Below are 7,566 nucleotides of genomic sequence, written 5' to 3'. Positions count from 1 at the left end.
AGTTGCAATTTAAAAGAAATAATTTTTCATGTAGAGTTTGTATAAAGAAAGGAATGGAATCTAGCCATTAACATAGACTTACCAAAATTGTGGTACATTAGAACACTTGTGTAAGTTTTCAATGAAGACAGAACTGTGTGACTTTCACAAACTGCCATTTAATTTCCTATACATGACTGGAGGATGTTCCTCTATTCACCTGGAAAACCTTTGGGTCATGGATGGCTGAAAGTAAAATACAAAGTCCACACAATCAGAATGAAAATAAGATTTTAAAAATGATATTTATGGTGTCTTCATAACTCTTAGAAAAAGTAAAAAATAGTGTGCAAATTCACAAGCAATATAATAAATTTTGAATAGTTTCAAATTTTAAAAAACTATGGTCTATCTCCCTGCCTTGAACAAGTTTCCTTTAGCACTGCACATTAAATCATGTTAGAGTGTCTTCCCTTGGCTGCTTTACCTCAAACATCATGCTCAACTATATTAAATATGTAGAAAAACACAAGTAGTCCTATACACAATTATACTGAAATCAAAATTTACAGATTAGTTATTACTGACATTTGTGGAGCTAAAGTAAGAAATAAGTAAAAGATCCCTTTTCAAATATAAGGCAAGTGAAGTAGTTCACCCGTTTCTGAGACCCTGGTTTATGGAGGGATAGTGTGGTCAGCACTATGCCCAGCTGCCGTTACTTTCCCTAACTTGAGTTAGGTACCCATCAGAGCTGAGTGAACTCAGGGATGTTCTACTGCTTTAAACACTGATTCGAACAAGGCTTTCGGGTTTGCACTGTAGCCTATAGGCCATGCTGTCCTACTTATAAAAATAAAGTGTGTGCAAAAATAAATGAAAGTTAATGATTCTCACCATGACAAAATAACTACACAATTTTTGTCTAAAAAAGGCTATGGTCAGTTTACCTTCAAGAACAACCTGTGTTCTTTCAGTCTTGTAGCTTCTGTCCTATGCTGTACATCATAAACCAGGTTTGACACAAACTTGATCTTTCATAATGAGGGGTGGGGGGGGGGGGAGGACATTTTTTTTTAATGTACTGTTTATAAGAAAAATTGGCAGTAACTTTTAAAGAGAGTTGTGTAAAAAATTGAAAATGAAAAAAAAATAGTCAAACCACCTGTCTTGAACAATTTGCCTCTATTGAAATCAGCCAAGGGAAGTAAGCTTCTCTTGTGGCACAAAATAATGTAAACAGCTACAAAACCATAGTGAAATTTGAGGAATAAACATCCTGCTTGTGGAGTTTCATGGGTCCTGAAAGAAAAAAACTTGTCAATTTGTGGACAATAAAATTACAATAAATGAGAGCTGCTTAAAGCACTGCTAATTAAAATTAAGTATCTACCCATTTAGAACATTGAATCTTCTTGACAACACATGATATCAGCCAAGGGGAGGAAATATGAAAAACTTGACATCATACCTAGGCTTTGCTTGAAACATCTCAACACATCTCTAAACACATCATGCTCTAAACACATCTTGAGTAAAAAAAAAAAAAGTAGTGTTATACACAGTCATAGTAAAAACAAGAAAAACTAACAGTTCATTACTATTCCTGGTTGGGGAGGGGGGTGTAGTAGTAAATAAAATTTAGTAAGCAAAATTAAAATAGTCAATACATATGTCAAAAGGGCTATAAAATATTAGGTATTAAAAGGTTATGATAAAGTTACCTTAAACATCTTACTATCTTTTAATTCCTTCATCAGGCAGGACAACAGGTCAGATTTATGCTTTGTCCAGTTTAAAAATTAAGTAGTCCTGTAAAAAATATAAAAAGAGCTGTTAATTAGGGGGGGGGGGGGAGATCCTCATAGATCCTTAAAATAAATTGGAATCCATAGTGGACAAAAAAAAATTATAATATAAAAGTATAATTGTTGTTCAAGAATTAAAACTGAAGGTAAAGGTCAACCTGCCTTTCTTAACCATGCATTTCTCTAGGTCTAAGATGTGTTGGCTGGGATTTTCTAAATACCTATTAATAGAAAGAAAACCAACAATTAAAAGTAAATAAAAATGAAATGAAACATTAAACATTCCCTGATAATCCTCTTTAGTTAAAAAAAAGTTTGATAGCCCAAGTTTAAGGTGTAGAATAGAATTAAAGTATTTAATTAAGATGCTTTACAAAATGCTAAAAATGTATAACTATATAGTCGACTTGCCTGTATAGACTTCTGTTTCTCTTGAAATAATTGGGGTAAGCTAAGGAAGAAAAAATTAACCTAAAAAACCTGTAATACATCTGATGAAAAATGGCATTTATCTAAAATAACACAACTAATTGACCTGCTACAGGCTACAGATGCTCTGCATGGTCCCATCAGTGCTGTAACCATTACTCTCCCAGCATCAGCCCCCGCCACTGGCTGGCTAGACCAGTATTGTGAACTTCAGACATGGGATTTCTTGGTGAACACTGGGTGGGCTGACATGCTACCTTCCTATTTATGCTATGCTCTATTCAAAACTCACCAAGCATCAAGCACCTGAAAAAAAAATCCTGTTATAGAGGAAAGAGCATGGAAATATATTAATACATTTTTTTTAACCCAAACACCATGCTCAACCCACTGATGGAGTTGTGTGACCAACTGATATCCCTACCCAAGGCAGTGCTACCAACAAGCAAAGGCTTCACAGTTTGACACACTGATGTTAAGGTTTCTCCAAACACAGGTCACACCACTTCCTCTCAAACCCAAAGGCAGTGCTACCAATAGGCAGAGACTGGTAGTCAAAATCATTGCTGGAGAGATCCAAAAAGAAAATAGAAAACATGCAATACATTTGATTAATTAAAAATGGCATTTATCTAAAATAACATAACTAATTGACCTGATACAGGCTACAGATGCTCTGCATGGTCCCATCAGTGCTGTAACCATTACTCTCCCAGCATCAGCCCCCGCCACTGGCTGGCTAGACCAGTATTGTGAACTTCAGACATGAGATTTCTTGGTGAACACTGGGTGGGCTGACATGCTACCTTCTTATTTATGCTCTATTCAAAACTCACCAAGATTCAAGCACCTGAAAAAAAATCCTGCTATAGAGGAAAGAGCATGCAAATATATTTATACATTTTTTTTTTACCCAAACATCATGCTCAACCCACTGATGGAGTTGTGTGACCAACTGATATCCCTACCCAAGGCAGTGCTAACAACAGGCAAAGGCTTCACAGTTTGACACACTGGTGTTAAGGTTTCTCCAAGCACAGGTCGAACCACTTCCTCTAAAACCCAAAGGCAGTGCTACCAATAGGCAGAGACTGGTAGTCAAAATTAGTGCTGGAGACATCCAAAAAGATAATAGAAAACATGCAATACATTTGATTAATTAAAAATGGCATTTATCTAAAATAACACAACTAATTAACCTGCTACAGGCTACAGATGCTCTGCATGGTCCCATCAGTGCTGTAACCATTACTCTCCCAGCATCAGCCCCCGCCACTGGCTGGCTAGACCAGTATTGTGAACTTCAGACATGGGATTTCTTGGTGAACACTGGGTGGGGTGACATGCTACCTTCCTATTTATGCTATGCTCTATTCAAAACTCACCCAAGATTCAAGCACCTGAAAAAAATCCTGCTATAGAAGAAAAAGCATGGAAATTATTACATTTTTTTCGACCTAAACACCGTGCTCAACCCACTGATGGAGTTGTGTGACCAACTGATATCCCTACCCAAGGCAGTGCTACCAACAGGCAAAGGCTTCACAGTTTGACACACTGGTGTTAAGGTTTCTCCAAGCACAGGTCAAACCACTTCCTCTCAAACCCAAAGGCAGTGCTACCAATAGGCAGAGACTGGTAGTCAAAATTAGTGATGGATGTATCCAAACAGTAAATAGAAAACATGCAATACATCTGATTTTTTAAAAATGGCATTTATCTTAAATAACTAATTAACCTGCTACAGGTTACTGCTACCTGCATGGCCCCATCAGTGCTGTAACCATTACTCTCCCAGCATCAGCCCCCACCACTGGCTGGCTAGACCAGTATTGTGAACTTCAGACATGGGATTTCTTGGTGAACACTGGGTGGGGTGACATGCTACCTTTCTATCTATGCTCTATTCAAAACTCACCCAAGATTCAAGCACCTGAAAAAAAATCCTGCTATAGAAGAAAAAGCATGGAAATTTATCATTACATTTTTTTCGACCTAAACACCGTGCATAACCCACTGATGGAGTTGTGTGCCCAACTGATATCCCTACCCAAGGCAGTGCTACCAACAGGCAAAGGCTTCACAGTTTGACACACTGGTGTTAAGGTTTCTCCAAGCACAGGTCGAACCACTTCCTCTCAAACCCAAAGGCAGTGCTACCAATAGGCAGAGACTGGTAGTCAAAATTAGTGCTGGAGACATCCAAAAAGAAAATAGAAAACATGCAATACATCTGATTAATTAAAAATGGCATTTATCTAAAATAACATAACTAATTAACCTGCTACAGGTTACTGCTACCTGCATGGCCCCATCAGTGCTGTAACCATTACTCTCCCAGCATCAGCCCCTGCCACTGGCTGGCTAGACCAGTATTGTGAACTTCAGACATGGGATTTCTATGTGAACACTGAGTGGGGTGACATGCTATCTTCCTATTTATGCTCTATTCAAAACTCACCCAAGATTCAAGCACCTGAAAAATAAAAACCTGCAAGGGGAGAAAAAGCATGGAAATATATTAATACATTTTTTTCGACCCAAACACAGTGCTCAACCTACTGATGGAGTTGTGTGCCCAACTGATATCCCTACCCAAGGCAGTGCTACCAACAGGCAAAGGCTTCACAGTTTGACACACTGGTGTTAAGGTTTCTCCAAGCACAGGTCGAACCACTTCCTCTCAAACCCAAAGGCAGTGCTACCAATAGGCAGAGACTGGTAGTCAAAATTAGTGATGGATGTATCCAAACAGTAAATAGAAAACATGCAATACATCTGATTAATTAAAAATGGCATTTATCTAAAATAACACAACTAATTAACCTGCTACAGGCTACTGCTACATTACATGGCCCCATCAGTGCTGTAACCATTACTCTCCCAGCATCAGCCCCTTCCACTGGCTGGCTAGACCAGTATTGTGAACTTCAGACATGGGATTTCTATGTGAACACTGGGTGGGGTGACATGCTATCTTCCTATTTATGCTCTATTCAAAACTCACCCAAGATTCAAGCACCTGAAAAATAAAAACCTGCAAGGGGAGAAAAAGCATGGAAATATATTAATACATTTTTTTCGACCCAAACACCGTGCTCAATCCACTGATGGAGTTGTGTGCCCAACTGATATCCCTACCCAAGGCAGTGCTACCAACAGGCAAAGGCTTCACAGTTTGACACACTGGTGTTAAGGTTTCTCCAAGCACAGGTCGAACCACTTCCTCTCAAACCCAAAGGCAGTGCTACAAATAGGCAGAGACTGGTAGTCAAAATTAGTGATGGATGTATCCAAACAGTAAATAGAAAACATGCAATACATCTGATTAATTAAAAATGGCATTTATCTAAAATAACACAACTAATTAACCTGCTACAGGTTACTGCTACCTGCATGGCCCCATCAGTGCTGTAACCATTACTCTCCCAGCATCAGCCTCTGCCACTGGCTGGCTAGACCAGTATTGTGAACTTCAGACATGGGATTTCTTGGTGAACACTGGGTGGGGTGACATGCTACCTTCCTATTTACGCTCTATTCAAAACTCACCCAAGATTCAAGCACCTGAAAAAAAATCCTGCTATAAAAGAAAAAGCATGGAAATTTATTATTACATTTTTTTCGACCTAAACACCGTGCTCAACCAACTGATGGAGTTGTGTGCCCAACTGATATCCATACCCAATGCAGTGCTACCAACAGGCAAAGGCTTCACAGTTTGACACACTGGTGTTAAGGTTTCTCCAAGCACAGGTCGAACCACTTCCTCTAAAACCCAAAGGCAGTGCTACCAATAGGCAGAGACTGGTAGTCAAAATTAGTGCTGGAGACATCCAAAAAGAAAATAGAAAACATGCAATACATCTGAATAATTAAAAATGGCATTTATCTAAAATAACTTATTAACCTGCTACAGGTTACTGCTACCTGCATGGCCCCATCAGTGCTGTAACCATTACTCTCCCAGCATCAGCCCCTTCCACTGGCTGGCTAGACCAGTATTGTGAACTTCAGACATGGGATTTCTTGGTGAACACTGGGTGGGGTGACATGCTACCTTTATATCTATGCTCTATTCAAAACTCACCCAAGATTCAAGCACCTGAAAAATAAAAACCTGCAAGGAAAGAAAAAGGATGGAAATACATTAATACATTTTTTTCGACCCAAACACCATGCTCAACTCACTGATGGAGTTGTGTGACCAACTGATATCCCTACCCAAGGCAGTGCTACCAACAGGCAAAGGCTTCACAGTTTGACACACTGGTGTTAAGGTTTCTCCAAGCACATATCGAACCACTTCCTCTCAAACCCAAAGGCAGTGCTACCAATAGGCAGAGACTGGTAGTCAAAATTAGTGATGGATGTATCCAAACAGTAAATAGAAAACATGCAATACATCTGATTAAAAATGGCATTTATCTAAAATAACTAATTAACCTGCTACAGGCTACTGCTACATTGCATGGCCCCATCAGTGCTGTAACCATTACTCTCCCAGCATCAGCCCCTGCCACTGGCTGGCTAGACCAGTATTGTGAACTTCAGACATGGGATTTCTATGTGAACACTGAGTGGGGTGACATGCTACCTTCCTATTTACGTTCTATTCAAAACTCACCCAAGATTCAAGCACCTGAAAAAAAATCTTGCTATAGAAGAAAAAGCATGGAAATTTATTATTACATTTTTTTTCGACCTAAACACCGTGCTCAACCCACTGATGGAGTTGTGTGCCCAACTGATATCCCTACCCAAGGCAGTGCTACCAACAGGCAAAGGCTTCACAGTTTGACACACTGGTGTTAAGGTTTCTCCAAGCACAGGTCGAACCACTTCCTCTAAAACCCAAAGGCAGTGCTACCAATAGGCAGAGACTGGTAGTCAAAATTAGTGATGGATGTATCCAAACAGTAAATAGAAAACATGCAATACATCTGATTAATTAAAAATGGCATTTATCTAAAATATCACAACTAATTAACCTGCTACAGGCTACTGTTGCCCTGCATGGCTCCATCAGTGCTGTAACCATTACTCTCATGTTACCTTTAGTTTGACCTAAACACCATACTCAACAGGCTGATGGAGTTGACTTGCTTCTATTAGATCCGGTCCCGGTTCCAGTAGACTTCCTACTGCATGACCCCATCCCAGCCGCCAATAATCATTAGCCCCTCCACTGTTCGACAGGCAGTTTTGGGAACCTCCGAATGGGATTTCTCGGCCACACTACGTATAGCAGCCACTAATCCCCCAAACTTAGGTTCCCTGCACTGTTGGACAAACAGCCGCGAGCGACATGGGCTTTCATGGCCATTACACTCCGGGCATCCGTCGTGGC

General features: G+C 39.7%; 1 long non-coding RNA gene across 1 annotated transcript; it reads right to left on the bottom strand.

Moving 5' to 3' along the window:
- Positions 1–402: 402 nt before the first annotated feature.
- On the bottom strand, positions 403–1,476 carry LOC131936777 (uncharacterized). Its single transcript, XR_009386098.1, has 4 exons — positions 1,373–1,476; positions 1,145–1,281; positions 930–1,013; positions 403–484 (listed from the first exon to the last, which is right to left on the bottom strand). It is a non-coding gene; the product is annotated as an uncharacterized LOC131936777 (long non-coding RNA).
- Between the last annotated feature and the right edge of the window lie 6,090 nt (positions 1,477–7,566).

Source organism: Physella acuta, unplaced genomic scaffold, assembly GCF_028476545.2.
Source record: "Physella acuta isolate Inbredline_101_S28 unplaced genomic scaffold, ASM2847654v3 ptg000187l, whole genome shotgun sequence".
Lineage (NCBI taxonomy): Eukaryota > Metazoa > Mollusca > Gastropoda > Physidae > Physella > Physella acuta.
This window is presented reverse-complemented; position numbering and strand designations above follow the sequence as displayed.